Source organism: Pogona vitticeps, chromosome 4 (assembly GCF_051106095.1).
Source record: "Pogona vitticeps strain Pit_001003342236 chromosome 4, PviZW2.1, whole genome shotgun sequence".
Classification (NCBI taxonomy): domain Eukaryota; kingdom Metazoa; phylum Chordata; class Lepidosauria; order Squamata; family Agamidae; genus Pogona; species Pogona vitticeps.
In genome coordinates, this window is record NC_135786.1 from 194,744,010 (window position 1) to 194,760,287 (window position 16,278).

Here is a 16,278-nt window from a genome sequence, read left to right on the forward strand (position 1 = left end):
TAATGCAAGAGTTGTATAAGTATGTGGGCTGTATGTATATGGCTTTTTGTGCGCATGTGCCAGCGGTTACAATGGCATTTGTGTGTAGGGTGTGCGTGTGTTTGTGTGTGTGTGTGTGTGTGTGAGAGAGAGAGAGAGAGAGAAGTATAGTGCACATGTTGCGTAGTAAGAAATAATATGAAAAATGGCGCTGTAATTTTGTGAATGCTTGTGTGCAAGTGCAGTGATGTCTCTGTGAAAGAAAAATGGAAACCATTACAGAACATTCAGCAAAGAGTTCATGATACTCTGAGGGCTTCAAACATTTTAGTGGGCCACTTGCAAAATTTTTCAGCACTCCACATTTTTTGCTTTTTTCTGCCTTCGAGAAGGGAGATAGATGTTCTGTGGTACAGGAGGAGAGTCTGTGGTGTGAGAGTTCTCTCTTTTCTGCCCTCCTGTACCCTAGAGAGCTTCTGCAGCTGCTAACAAATTTTGGTTGCACTTCTAGAAACTTCAGTAGCAGCCACTGGGTGGTGACGATAGTAAGTTTTGGGGTGCATTGTGCCCCCATCATCAAACACAGGAGATTGCCTACCCCCATACAAACTAAATAGAGAAAATAGATTTGCAGAGTTATTAGCTGTCATTTTGAAAATATACTTCCAAATATGGCAGATGGCCCCTTATAACTATTGTTATCACACAGAGGGGCCATGAGTATCAAGTCCGTAGGTGTTCTGCATGAATATGTAGTCCATTTGTTTTACTGCACGAACACTCAACCAGCAGATGCAGCAGACAAATGTCCAGGGCTTGTACAATAGTGTTCCTCATGGAATCTGTTTGTTTTACAATAGCCAGCAAAAGTCTGCTGACTGATCTAATGAATAGAAGAACAACTGTGGCCATAAGCACTATCATGCCCTTGCATTTTTTTTATTTTGTTATTTCTGCTTGCCAATTCTGTCACAATGTTGTCTGTTTATACTTGTTTATACCTAATTTCCTTTTCTATATGAACAAAAAACAAGAGAAGAAAAGTTCACTCATTCTTCAACTTGTAGCTGGCCAGCAAAGATCACATTAATACACCCTGTTTTTGATTGAACTTGCTCAACAGGTAAGTTGCCTTCCAGCTTCAGACTCTACTAGGCAAGATCAGACTTTGTTCTAAAACTTTTTTTTATTTGCTTTGGAGAAACTACTTTGTGACTTTTGTTGCTGGCTAGATTCTGTGATTTATATGATGACACAAAAACCATTATCCCTCTTTGCATTTTATTTAGGATGAACAAGGAACTGGCTTGAAAGGGATGATGGGTCTTAGCTCCTTCATACATGATACACACCTCTTTCAGGTGTTAAACATCCATTAGCATGGATGTCTGAGGCAAGGAAACCTTGTCTACACATATATGTGTGGAGCTGACATCTCTGCCTCTCTAGATTTTGCTGTGCTGAAACATTCATTTTTCACCACTGGCTCTGCTATTCAGAATGACTGGAAATACAGCCCAGAAACTTCTAGAGTGCCAGATATTCCCTAACCCTCTAATGGCAGTTTCCCTGTGCCCCGGAACCCTGTATAATTCAAGTTCTAGGACCCATGGAAGCCTTGCAGTAATGTGAAGAGTCTTCAGCTCACACTTTGATGCTTGGAGGATCAGGTAGGGCAGGAGTTGCATCAATTTTCAAAGCTTCCCCCTCCCCGCTTTCTGCAAGCAACAATAGAATTAGCTTTTGATTTACATTAGGAAGAGCTGTGCTTAATCAGGCCAAAGGTGTATCTAGTCCAGCGGTTCATTCCCTAATTACACAACCAGCTCCGGCTGCAAAATTTTGCTTCTGCTTGCGACCGGAGCTTCCACTTACGAACAGAAAAAGGCAGGGGAAAAGGCGGGAAATTCAAATTTCTAACTAGGTGGTGACGAGGCTGCTTCTTTTTAGCAACTTCGCACAAGAAGTTAGAGACAGTGCCTCAGAGGAGACTTGGGACTGCCTCCTTCTGCTTCTGAGCATATGTGTGTGTGTGTGTGTGTGTGTGTGTGTGTGTGTTTGCAGGGAGGCTTCAGGCTGCCTGGTAAGCTAAGGTGCTGTTTTCTGCTTTTAAAAAACTGTTCTGGGTGTTTTTGCAGCATGGTTTTGAGCTGGGGGGGTTATGTTTCTGTGCTGTGATCGGTCTTGGGGGGTTGTTTCTTTTTTTGTCCCCCCCCCCATTTCCAATGGGTCTTGGGGACTTTTGTTGCTTTTTGGAATGTTTTTCCCATTTCCAATGGGTCTTGGGGGGTTGGTTGTTTGGGGGGGTTCCCCCCTGATTTCCGATGGGTCTTGGGGGTTTGGTTGTTTATTGGGAGGTGTTTCCCCATTTCGGTTGGGTCATGGGTGTTTCCCTTGCTTTTTCCTTTGTTTTCTTTGCATTTCCAACCTGCCCCCTTTGTTCTCTGTGCATTTCTGATATGCTCTGTTTTCTGTGCATTTCCAATGGGTCTTGCACGCTTGATTGCTTTTCTTCCCCCCCCCCCCTTCGGCCAGAAGGGATTAATTGCGTTTCCAATGAGTTTTGCAGTGATTTCTTTGCATATGTGTGTGAATTTTTTCCTCAGCTGGAATGGATTAATTGCATTTCAATGCATTCCTATGGGAAATGGTGCTTCGACTTACAACCATTTCGAGTTACGTCCATCTTCTGGAATAGATTATGGTCATAAATCGAGGCACCACTGTATAGCAGAAGACCTCCAGGGTGTGATTTCGACTGAAATTGGAAAAAAATCAGTGGGTGGGCCTTGTGGATTTCATTAAGTTTGAGCACTGGAGCAAATCTAACTGTAGCCACTATAGTTATGGTTGATGACAGGTGTCCATGTTAGTTCAAAAACACTCAACTTTTGGAGAATCTCTTTTTGTTGCAGCTTTTATTCCCTGTTGCTGTGATTGTATCTCTTCTTAATCCTCCCGTCTTCTGGACATTCTCAGCTCTCTCACCACAAGTGGGGGTGTGGGGTGGCTAGTGGGATTGTGGTATTCTGTTTACTCAAGGTGCATGTTAAAATACAACAATGGAACAGCAGTGTGCCCATGTTTTACATGAGAATGGGGTGGGTGCAGTTGATCTGTGGTCTGAATTTTGTTGCTTTGCTGAGTAATAATCTGAACCAGAACTTTCCCCTTTAAACCAAGATTTCTTTGGGCTATGTTAATTTGGGGTATGTTTAATTTGTTTCAGGAGGTGAACTTGTGCAGTATGCCATCACAAATTATTTGTCATTGGAGTTTGTGTGGGTTTTGTGTCCTGAAACTCCCACCTCTACTTTATTCTCTTTCTTTTTTTTCAGTGACACACAGTTACTTGGATAGTTATACCCTAATGCAATGAATATACCTCTCAGTGTTGCTTAAACCCTGCTTACACTTCCCACTTTAACCATTGAAACTGAGTTTAATGTACTACGAAATATAACACCACAAACTGTGACTATATCCCATTTCTGGAAAACGATGCCACATCTCCAGCTGTGAATTCACAACAAGAACAGCCATGTTGTGATTTCCTCCTTAACAAGATCTTGTCACCCAGCTGTTTTATCACAGTCTTTTTTTAATCAATGGTAAAGTGCAGCACTTTCAAATTGCCACTAGAGGACGTCTCAAACCACAAGTTCCATTTGTGTCATCTCTATCTTTACTGGCATCATTTGCGCAAAGAATGTAAAAGACTGGATAATAAGTCTTCTGGGGTCATTACATCTTGCATTAAAACATATTGAAATGTCTCTCAAATGTTTCAGTGAAAAATGCTACATTGCCCCAGTATTATATTAACTTGGCAGTATGTTCTGCTGTACTCAATGGTCCTTACAGATGACATACCACATACCAGCTAGGTACTACAATTTTTCCTTCACCACTCAGTAGGTGTTCTTCATATCAGTGTTGCTGATATTACTAAAAAAATAAGATTTGGGGATTTTGGAAAGCATGCTGTTCCACTTGTATGTTACCTTTGCAAGTTGATGTTTTCACTGGCTTATTAGAGGGCATAATTTAAGGTGCTATTGTAAAAGCTCTGTAGGGCCAGGAAAGCTTAAATAGCCCCATGTGTGATCCTGCCTAGATCCAGTAGTTAACTTAACAACATTGACCTGACACTAATTGAAGTGTTCTCTGTTCCATTAATAAGTTTGTTTGAGAAAGGGGCACGGTGGGGGAGTTTAGACCCTGTAGATGCAAAGCCTTTCCCAGTCTGCCTTTCCAACAGCCCTTGATGCTTCATGCTTTTTCTTTTACTGATGTTGGAAAAGGAAGTGCTCCAGTTGTTTTTGAGGAGGCAAGAAAAAATGGGATGAGGTCAGAGGTCTCCCCAGACTTAGAGAACTGATCTTTCCTGAGGTCTTTGAACACTCACTCTAGCCATTGGTGAAGAATGATAGTAGGTGTAGTCAAACCACATCTGAAGGGTTACACATTCTCCAACATGCTCCTGTGAACCTTAAGTGCCCATTTGCAGAATTGTTCCTGTGCTGAGTATAATTATTCAAACTTGCATCCCACCTTTCCCCTGTAAACAAAGCTAAATGTGATTAATGACAGTAATTAATTGTGATCCAAAGAGAAAGGCAGACTCTTTAAAAACACATCCATAAAAGTAAGTGACATCTACCAGTTGAAACCCACTTCAGCAAACAAACTTGAATTTGCCAAAAATAGAAACAAAAACCTTTCACTCTATAGCAGAAAGCTTTAGCTGAGGCTGGACATTTTAAAAGAAGAAAAGTCAGATCATGGGTTAACCTCTCCAAGTAAAGCAAGTGCACATGGTTGCATTCTTTTTTGGAGGGGCATCAATTAGCCCAAGTAAACATTGCAGCGTGGAAGAAAACACAGTCTTTGATAGTGCCAGCATCTAAAATAAACAGTTCTATCCACAGTTCCTATGCAGTATTTTTCTTTGCAACATTGGACTTTCCTTTCACTTCCAGGCACGTCCACAGCTGAGTGTCCTTTCGGCTTTGTCCCAACCACTTCATTACCTCTGGAGCTACTTGTACTCTGCTCTTCCTCAGTAACATGTAGGACGCCTTCGACCTGAGGGGCCCATCTTCCAGCGTCATATCTTTTAGCCTTTTGTTTTTGTTCATGGGGTATTCTTGGCAAAGATACTGGAGTGGCTTGCCAATTCCTACTCCAGATGGATTGCGTTTCGTCAGAACTCTCCACTATGACCTGTCCGTCCCTGCACGGCATAGCTTCTCTGAGTTACTCAAGCCCCTTCACCACAACAAGGCAGCAAACCATGGAGAGGAGGCAGCAATCCATGAAGAGGATTGTGTGGAAGTGAAAGGAAAGTTCGATGCTGCAAAGAAAAAAAACTGCATAGGAACCTGGAATGTAAGATCTATGAACCTTGGTAAGCTGGATGTGGTCAAACAGGAGATGGCAAGAATAAACATTGACATCCTGGGCATCAGTGAACTAAAACGGACAGGAATGGGTGAATTCAATTCAGAAGATTATCATGTCTACTATTGTGGGCAAGAAGCCTGTAGAAGGAATGGAGTAGCCCTCATAGTCAAGAAAAGAGTGGGGAAAGCTGTAATGGGATATAACCTCAAAAATGATAGATTGATTTCAATATGAATCCAAGGGAGACCTTTCAACATTACAATAATGGAAGTTTATGAACCAAACACCAATGCTGAGGAGACTGAAATTGACCAATTTTATGAAGACTTACAACACCTTCTAGAACTCACACCAAAGAAAGACGTTCTTCTCATTATAGGGGACAGGAATGCTAAAGTAGGAAGCCTAGAGATAAAAGGAACAACAGGGCACTTTGTCCTTGGAGTTCAGAATGAAGCAGGGCAAAAGCTAGTAGAGTTTTATCAAGAGAACAAGTTGGTCATCACAAACACTTTTCCAACAACACAAGAGGCAACTCTACACATGGAAATCACCAGATGGGCAATACCAAAATCAGATTGCTTATATTCTCTGCAACCAAAGCTGGAGAAGCTCTATGCAGTCAGCAAAAACAAGACCTGGAGCTGATTCTGGCTCTGATCATCAGCTTCTCATAGCAAAATTCAAGCTTAAACTGAAGAGAATAGGAAAAACCACTGGGCTAGTCAGGTATAATCTAAACCAAATCCCTTATGAATACACACTGGAAGCGAAGAACAGATTTAAGGAACTAGATTTGGTGGACAGAGTGCCTGAAGAACATTAGATAGAGGCTCGTAACATTTCACAGGAGGCAGCAACAAAAACCATCCCGAAGAAAAGGAAATGCAAGAAAGCAAAGTGGCTGTCCAACGAAGCCTTAGATATAGCAGAAATTCCTGACAAAAGTCTGTATAGTCAAAGCTATGGTTTTTCTTGTAGTGATGTATGGAAATGAGAGCTGGACCATAACGAAAGCTGACCGCCGAAGAATTGATGCTTTTGAATTGTGGTGCTGGAGGAGGCTCTTGACTTTGGCCATCTCATGAGTAGAGAAAACTCCTTGGAAAAGACCCTGATGTTAGGAAAGTGTGAAGGAAAGAGAAGAAGGGGACGACAGAGGATGAGATGGCTGGACAGTGTCAATGAAGCGACCAACATGAATTTGACTAAACTCCGGGAGGCAGTGGAAAACAGGAGGGCCCAGCGTGCTCTGGTCCATGGGGTCACAAAGAGTCGGACACGACTAAACAACTAAACAACAAATCCGCAGTTAGGTAAAGGTTCCCCTTGACAATTTGTCCAGTTGTGGCCAACTCTAGGATGTGCTGCTCATCCACATTTCCAAGCCGTAGAGCCAGCGTTTTTCCGAAGACAGTTTCCATGGTCACATGACCAGCGCAACTAGACATGGAATTACCTTCGCACCATGGTGGTACCTATTTATCTACTCGTATTTGCATGCTTTTGAACTGCTAGGTTGGCATGAGCTGGGAGAAGCGACGGGAGCTCACTCCGTCACGTGGATTTGATCTTAGGACTGCTGGTCGTCCGACCTTGCAGTACAGAGGCATCTGTGGTTTAACCCACAGCACCGCCACGTCCACTGTTACACAATCTTAATTCGTCCACTGCAGTTCATCTTTATTTGAAAGAGGGTTGTTTCATGGTGCTCAGTGTGATCCTATACTTGTCTACTGAGTTAGATAGCAACAACACTGAGGTAAATTTATTTTGGATTGCAACGGAAATCTTCAGGTGACAAAGTAATAAGGCCTAATTCCCTTTCTCATTATTAAGCAGGAAGAATAGGTCACTATCCTTTTTCTGTTATTACTTAATCTTCTAACTAACATTGTCATTTGTGTGTCTTCATGATCCTTGACAAATGAACATGCTATGTCTGCTTTGTACCATTTTTTGTTTGAAATCAAATATAGGAGCTAGGAAAGCGCTCCAGGTTGCAATATAACACCAGAAAGTTTGGCACATACTGAGGAGTAAATGTATGGCCTTAGAGAGTAGTCTGAGTTCAGTTAGCCACTGGCCAAAACATCCCAGAGCACTTCTAGATTAATACAGTGTTATCTGCATAATTTAATTTGAACATACTTATGAAGAAAAGTGGCAGCCAATGTGTAAGTTAGTCAGACCCACTTGGGGGTGCTCTGTATATTTCCCTTACAGGCCAACTTAAAAACTGACCTACAAGACAAATCACAGAAGCTTCTACTTTGTTTACAGCTTACAAAAATATTCTAGGTTTGTCATAACTGACATCATCTCATTGAAGGATTAATTCCAGACTTAAATCAGACAATCATTAATGAGCATTTCAAAATTCATCTGGGTATCTTACCTATAAATATTTTTTTGTTGCAATAACTCCAGGCAACTTCCAATGCTTGCATTTTTACAAGTTTTATTTCTACATACTGTAACTTCTAGGTTTTATAAGCAGAATGTGAAATTCAGTAACATTTAAGATATAATTGTGGCAAAGTCATGGGCATATCATTTCATCTTGCAAAAATCCTCACAGTTATAAGAAACTGTAGAAACACCATTTAAAATCTGTGAATACTGAACTTAGGCTTTAGGCAAGAACTTAAGCCAGAAAATAAATCTTAGTTATAAGCTTCTAGCTATGCAAAGTCCAGACAAGAACTTTAATCATTTCTGAATCAAAAAGAAGCTTATTAACACATTTTCATTTTAAAAGCATATGAAGAAGTCTGAACCTCTCTATAACGTTTCATTGAAAAATTAAAACATAAACTTTAAAAACTACAGTAAAAGCTTAGAAATACATGAAAGAACATGCCTTTAAACATGTTTACACACAGAATGCATAATATTCTCACCCATTTTTAGCCAGTTTATAATTAAAGCCTGTGTAATATCCATTGTTTATTTTCTGGACTGCTTATCTTTTGCCTTGGATAAGATGTCTCTAGTAGCTGCTTCATCTTCTGATTTTGGTGTGTGAAATCACTGGTTATTTATTCTAAGTTTTATTTAACTATTCTGCTATGAAACAATGGCCATCCCCTGCTTTTAAGGAACAGTTACTGCTATTTAGCAGTCGCTTTTACTTCATCTGCTTATTTCTGTTTGTAAGCAAAAGGATAAAAAATGTTTCATGCTGTAAGTTTAAAATAATTATTCTTTTACAGCAGTGTTTAGATAATATTCTATACTCCCTATAATTGTTCTAATACCCTGAAACACACGGTATCAAATCCTGACAAGTTCCTAATGCAACATAAGGTAGGCTGTATTTCTCAAGGCACACTGTCCACATGGTTATGCTGCAAAAGCTAAGATTGGTAGCAAGAACAACAAAAAGGGCAGAATCCAGAGGTCACAAATAAGGCAGACCCACTGAAAGAATGGGACTCGTTAAGTCCATAGTCATGTAAGTCCCACTGATTCATTTAGGGCTTGGCTAGACAGCTACATTGGTGCGGGCCAAATACGTTAGCTTAAAGTCTCGTAAAGGTACAGTTTGTCATTTGGTATGATCCTTGCATCCACATGACATACCTCAAGCAACTCAATTTGACCTGTCTCCCTTTAAAGGGAAAGGGGGGAGGGAGGAAAACCACCTCCTTTTTCCCTGTTGTCTCCCCCTCCTCCTCATTCTGAAAGGAATCTTCCAATTTTTAAGCTTTTTTTCTTAAAGGCATAGTTCATCAGAGCTGCCCTAATTAGCTTTGGTTTGATCCCAGGATCACACATGCTGGAATTGAACCAAAACAGAGCAATCCTACACAAATCTAATAAAGAGCAGCCCCTGACAGGGAGACAGAAACGTGTGTGTAGGAATGCTCTGGGGATAGTTTATTTCATATTGGCACTTACCTTGTGTGATCACTGGGGAAAGGAGTGAACCAACATGTCTCCAGAGCAGACCAAACAGCAGGACAAAACTCTGTGTAGTTGCACCCTGAGTCTACTCTAGTTGGAACCAACCATTGGATTTAGCCCCAAGTATTTTCTCTGTCTCTCTCTCTCTCTTTACTTCCTAGTAGAACATAGGTTTGCACCAAACATAACCTGAATAATCTGAGTGGCTGGGGACAAACCCAACAGCATCCAGTTCAGATTTAAAGAAACATATTTTTGGAGGAATATTGTTCAGCAGAGAATATTTGTAAATGTGATCACCTGGGGAGACTGAATGCAGTGAACTCAGATGGACTATGGGATTTAACTCCCAGCAGTGTTCTGTAGAGAGCTGATGCTAGAATGGTGGGTATACAGAAGTGTTTGAAGGATTAATCCAGCTACCCTGCTGGAAATAATTAGAGGAAGAACCCAGTAGATTGTCCCAAGACTGAGCTGTTGAGGAAGCAAAGCCAGAGAGGGTGCAAGCAATGGCAGATGTATACAAAAGCTACTGTTCAGGACCTTAAGTTATGAGAGGCTTCCAAAATAAATAAATAAATATTTAAAACCCTATTACAATAGCCAATGGTTTTGGTAATGTTAGTCTCAAAACATGACATAAAGATAGATGACTTTATTGTGGTCTGGATGCAAGGGACTTCTATAACAAAATGCTTTACAATCAAATGTGTTACAATTATTTGTTTTCTCTCATATCCCAGGGGCCCAGAGTAAAGCAAAACCCTTGCTATGGCAAAAAGACCTGGTGGATTGCATAAAGCTGATGCAATGGCAGTGCAGAAATAAGTTCCATTCTACACTATCACCACAAATGGATACTCCTTAAAATGAGCCGTTTAGCTTGTGTTTGGTCCAAGATTATTATTTTTTTCCACTTGTGTTCCATTATCCATGATGTGTCATATTATTTTACTATTCAGAATAATACAATAACGGTAATTTAAATCTTCCAGAATCATTGTTGTAAATACAACAGCAAACGTATTTTAAAACGTGACTCCCCAAGTGATTCAGTGTCCGTTGCAGAGGTATGAGTCATTAACAGGATAGTAATGAGAAGAGAGAAAAGTAATCAATCAAAGTTCTAACTAATGCCCTAGCATTGGGAATGTGGCTGACACATGTGGCCAAGTAACCAAACATGCATTATTTATTAGCTCTTTTTCCTCCTGATCCCATGTCTATTCATATTTTAGAAGCCTGCGGTCTTTCAGATGTACTTTAATCCTTTTTTTTCTGGACTAGATGATTCCAAAATGCTCTGTCCCTGAGTTCATCAAATTATACTGTTTTGGTAGGGATACAGTGAATAATGCTACATAATGAACATTTAATTTGTTTATTTGTTGTGTAAAGCAAAAAGCTTTATGGATACATTGGACTGCCAGAAAGACAAGCAAGTGGGTCTTAGATCAAATCAAGACTAAACTACATGTGAAAGAAACTGAGGCTGTCCTACTTTAGGCACACCATGAGAAGGCAAGATTCTCTGGAAAAGGCAATAATGCTGGGATAAGTGAAAGGCATCAGAAAAACAGCAAGACCAAATATGAGATGGGTTGACTCCCCAGCAGAACCACAGGCTTGAATTTACAGGAGCTGACTGTTGAGGACAGGATGTTTTAGAGATTGCTCATTCAGAGGGCTGACATAAGTCGGGAGGGGCTTGATGGCACATAACAACAAACAAAGCATATTAAAATGTGATTAATAATTTCCAATTAAATGTGTTGATGAGGATGGTTTCAAAGGGATCATAATACACCTGTGAACAGTACCATGACTTTTGCTGGGATGATGTGTCCCTGAATGTCATAGCGTTAATGAAGAAAAGCCGCTAGTCAAAGAGAGTTTATCTTTAAAAAATTTATTACTCTTACTCCCTTGCTGGAAAGATAAATGGCTATGATCTGGCATGGGAGGTGTTTGAGCACTTTCAGCTTTGAGAGAGTGGTGGACTTTCACTTTATTGACAGAGCTTCTACCAGTTTCCTTCCTTCAATGCCCCTTCTCCAACTCAATGCTGGAGATAATGAAAAGTGTCCTCGTATTGTCCCCAGTCAGTAGCCTGGCTTGCTGAAGTGCACCTAATCATTACCTAGCATAAATCTGAATGCTATATGTTTGGCATCCACCCCTTCTGGAACATACATGGGCACTTTGGTTCAGGCAGCAGTTTCTTCTGTCACTCTTGCAGTGAACCAGTGACAGTAATAAGGAAAATATGAGAAAGCAGCTAAGGAAAATGTCCTCAGCCAGTACCTTTGACTTTCTCACTGTCTAGCCTCAAGAGTGCTGCATCTTTGGCACCCAAGGGGGGGGGAAGGGTTCTGCAATTAAAAGTCTGTTTGTGAGGGCAGAAAACAGCTAGCTCCTAGTGCTGCTTTGACCTCTTCAGTCAAAACCTGCACAAGAGAGTGAGTCATCCACCCCACATTTACAGGCACACTAAATTCTAAGTGTGACAAGACTTTTAGGTAGCTATGTACCTAAAAGAAAAGGCAAGAACAGTCTAGAATGTGGCCAATCTGATACACCACCCACTTTTCAGGCCTAGATGCAAAACAGCTGCCAGGTTGGGTAGATGAGGAGTATCTGGAGTCTCGTTAGACTTACGTGAGTCCTCCCTAGGGCTCAGCAACAGGAGTTTCCAGGAAAAGTTATGGCTTTTATTAGGGCTCTGGCTGTACATCCCCTTCTGCTCTGGTGCTTTCTTCTTTTGCTGCAGCAATTGACAACAAAAAATTTGGTTCAAATTATAACATGTTAAACAAAAGCCAGGGAAAACCTCAGTTATTTGTAGGGACACCCTGATGGATCTCTCCACGACAGGAGGCTTTTTGAACTGTGTCTGCTCCAATAATGTACAAGTACCTTTGCTTTGCCTCACTTGGACCCTTTTTCTGAAGATTGTGTACAGCCCTACTCAGAACTAAGTCCAACTGAGTGGAATGGGGTTCACCCTGGGCTAAGTGAGTTTGCAAGCTTTTGTTGTTTGTTGTTTAGTCCTTAGTCGTGTCCGACTCTTCGTGACCCCATGGACCAGAGCACGCCAGGCCCTCCTGTCTTCCACTGCCTCCCGGAATTGGGTCACATTCATGTGGGTTGCTTCGATGAAGCTGTCCAACCATCTCATCCAGTGTCGTCACCTTCTCCTCCTGCCTTCACACTTTCCTAACACCAGCGTCTTCGCCAGGGAGTCTTCTGTTCTCATGAGATGTCCAAAGTATTGGAGCCTCAGCTTCAGGATCTGTCCTTCCAGTGATCACTCAGGCTTGATTTCCTTTAGAATGGATAATTTTGTTCTCCTTGCAGTCCAGGTGACTCTCAAGAGCCTCCTCCAGCACCACAATTCAAAAGCATCAATTCTTCGGCAGTCAGCTTTCTTTATGGTCCAGCTCCCACTTCCATACATCACTACAGGAAAAACTATAGCTTTGACTATGCAGACTTTTGTCGGCAAGGCAATGTCCCTGCTTTTTAAGATGCTGTCGAGGTTTGTCATCGCTTTCCTCTCAAGAAGCAGGTGTCTTTTAATTTCGTGGCTGCTGTTAGCATCTGCAGTGATCATGGAGCCCAAGAAAGTAAAATCTGTTACTGCCTCCATATCTTCCCCTTCTATTTTCCAGGAGGTGATGGGACCAGTGGCCATGATCTTAGCTTTTTGATGTTGAGCTTCACACCATTTTCTGCACTCTCTTTCACCCTCATTACAAGGTTCCTTAATTCCTCCTCACTTTCTGCCATCAGCGTGGTATCATCTGCATATCGGAGGCTGTTGATATTTCTTCCAGCAGTCTTAATTCCAGTTTGGGATTCCTCCAGTTCGGCCTTTCGCATGATGTATTCTGCATATAAGTTAACAAGCCGGGGGACAATATACAGCATTGTCGTACTCCTTTCCCAATTTTGAACCGATCAGTTGTTCCATATCCATTTCTAACTGTTGCTTCCTGTCCCACGTATAGGTTTCTCAGGAGATAGATAAGGGGGTCTCTAGTTCCTCTGCCCCTTCGAAATCCAGCTTGTACCTCTGGGAGTTCTCGGTCCACATACTGCTGAAGCCTACCTTGGAGGATTATGAGTATAACCTTGCTAGCGTGGGAAATGAGTGTGATTGTACAGTAGTTGGAGCAGTCCTTGGCACTACCCTTCTTTGGGATCTGATGCACTGTTGAGTTTTCCAAATTTGCTGGCCTATTGAATATAGCACTTTAACAGCGTCATCTTTTAAGATTTTAAATAGTTCCACTGGAATGCCATCACCTCCACTGGCCTTGTTGTTAGACAAGCTTTCTAAGGCCCACTTGACTTCACTCTCCAGGATGTCTGGCTCAAGGTCAGCAACCACATTATCTGCGTTGTCTGGGATATCCAAATCTTTCTGGTATAATTCCTCTGTGTATTCTTGCCACCTGTTCTTGATGTCTTCATATTCTGTTAGGTCCCTCTCATTTTTGTCCTTTATCATGTCCATCTTTGCACAAAATGTATCTCCAATTTTCCTGAACCAATCTCTGGTTTTTCCTTTTCTATTATTTTCCTCTATTTCTTTCCATTGTTCATTTAAGAAGGCCCTCTTGTCTCTCCTTGCTATTCTTTGGAAGTCTGCATTCAATTTTCTGTAACTTTCCCTATCTCCCCTGCATTTTGTTTCCCTTCTCTTCTCTGCTATTTCTAAGGCCTCGTTGGACAGCTTTCTTGCATTTCCTTTTCTTTGGGATGGTTTTTGTTGCTGCCTCCTGTAGAATGTTACGAGCCTCTATCCAAAGTTCTTCAGGCACTCTGTCCACCAAATCGAGTTCCTTAAATCTGCTTTTCACTTCCACTGTGTATTCATAAGGGATTTGGTTTAGATTATACCTGACTAGCCCAGTGTTTTTTCCTACTCTCTTCAGTTTAAGCTTGAATTTTGCTATGAGAAGCTGATAATCAGAGCCACAATCAGCTCCAGGTCTTGTTTTTGCTGATTGTATAGAGCTTCTCCATCTTTGTCTGCAGAGAATATAATCAATCTGATTACGATATTGCTCATCTGGTGATTTTCATGTGTAGAATCGCCTCTTGTGTTGGAAAAGAGTGTTTTTTGTTGATGACCACCTTGTTCTCTTGACGAAACTCTATTAGCCTTTGCCCTACTTCGTTTTGAACTCCAAGGCCAAACTTGTTGTTTCATTGATTTCCATGACCAAGTTACAGACCTCGAAAAAAAGTTAACTTCCCGGTCAAACTCAGTGAAGGAGGAAGTCAACTTAACAGCTTTCTGGGAACTTGAAAACAAAATCTTTGAGAGGCCAATCCATGTCACAATAACATTGCTGACACTGTTTACTCAAGGTGATAGAGATAACTGTGTTTAAGTCTTCAAATGTGTTGACTAAGACTTTCTAAATCCAGATAAAGGTGATACGGCTTAACAGACAAGAAAACTGAAGATGTTTTTTCAGGCCATATGAGATGTTATACCATTTTACAGCCATTGTGTCGTATTGTTTTGATAATATATATAATTGCTTCTTTAGGTTTCAATTTATTCATTTGATATTTTAGCATGTGTAGGTGCCATGTTGAATCAGCGATTTTGTGTTGAGATCACTAAATTCACCCTGACTTGTCACATTTTTTTACTGTTCAGGAGGTCCATTCTTTTGTAGAATTTTTCCCCTGCTATTTTCTGTTTCAGCCCTCTGTTCTTCATGGATATCTGATTTTCATTATGTGTTCCTGTCTTCTAAGTACAATTATGATGCTAGACAGCTACATTGGTGTGGGCCAAATACGGTAGCTTAAAGTCTCGTAAAGTACAATCTGTCATTTGGTGTGATCCTTGCATCCACATGACATACCTCAAGCAACTCAATTTGACCTGTCTCCCTTTAAAGAGAAGGGGGGGAAGGGGAATAATCCACCTCCTTGTTCCCTCTTGTCTCCCCCTCCTCCTCCTTCTGAAAGGAATCTTCCAATTTTTAAACTTTTTTTCTTAAAGGCATAGTTCATCAGAGCTGCCCTAACTAGCTTTGGTTTGATCCCAGGATCACACATGCTGGAACTGAACCAAAACAGAGCAATCCTACACAAATCTAATATAAAGAGCAGCCCCTGACAGGGAGACAGAAAGGTGTGTGTAGGAATGCTCTGGGAATATTGTAGCATGTGTAGGTGTCATGTCGAATCAGTGTTTTCATGTTGAGATCACTAAATTCACCCTGACGTGTCACATTTTTTACTGTCCAGGAGGTCCATTCTTTTGTAGATTTTTCCTCTGCTATTTTCTGTTTCAGCCCTCTGTTCTTCATCATGGATATCTGATTTTCATTATGTGTTCCTGTCTTCTAAGTACAATTATGATGCTTCTGAACCCACAAAACTGGCAATGAAACACTTTCCCAATTCAGCTTCAAAGGCAGAGGATTGCGGGGGAAATAAAGAATAATGTGCCCTTAAGTCAATCCTGACTTACGGCAATCCATTTTAGGGTATTATAGGTAGAGAGAGCACTTATGAATGGTATTTACCATTAGCTAGTTAGATAACTCACTGAGCTATCCAGCCAACAATGATAATTGTGTGCTATCAAGTCAATTCTGACTCATGGCAACCCTTTTCAGGGTTTTCTAGGTAAAGAGTACTGTACCTAATAGTAGTTTACTAATACCTGCTTCTGGCAGTGCCTTGGAATTGTGCAGCTTGCCCAAGGCTACACAAGCTGGCTCTTCTGGGAAAGAAATGAACTCCCAACCTTTGGCTCCACAGCCAGATACTTAGTCCACTGAGCTATCCAGCCAGCTCATTATCTACCAAAAATCAGAATGTTGCATGTTTGGAGAATGGAAAGAGAATGTAGCAGAAATCCCTATGACTGTATTCTCTATAACCGGAGGGCAGTAAAGAGGAAATTAGCAAAGAAAGATGCTACCCTTGTCACCATGCCAACAGTACCTT

General features: G+C 41.2%; 2 long non-coding RNA genes across 2 annotated transcripts in view; both read left to right on the forward strand.

The window, feature by feature from the left end:
- The window catches only part of LOC110080236 (uncharacterized), a 32,428-nt gene that overhangs the window by 3,691 nt on the left and 12,459 nt on the right, over positions 1-16,278 (forward strand). The window lies entirely within an intron of this gene.
- On the forward strand, positions 981-3,468 carry LOC144589327 (uncharacterized). Its single transcript, XR_013545392.1, has 2 exons — positions 981-1,102; positions 3,318-3,468. It is a non-coding gene; the product is annotated as an uncharacterized LOC144589327 (long non-coding RNA).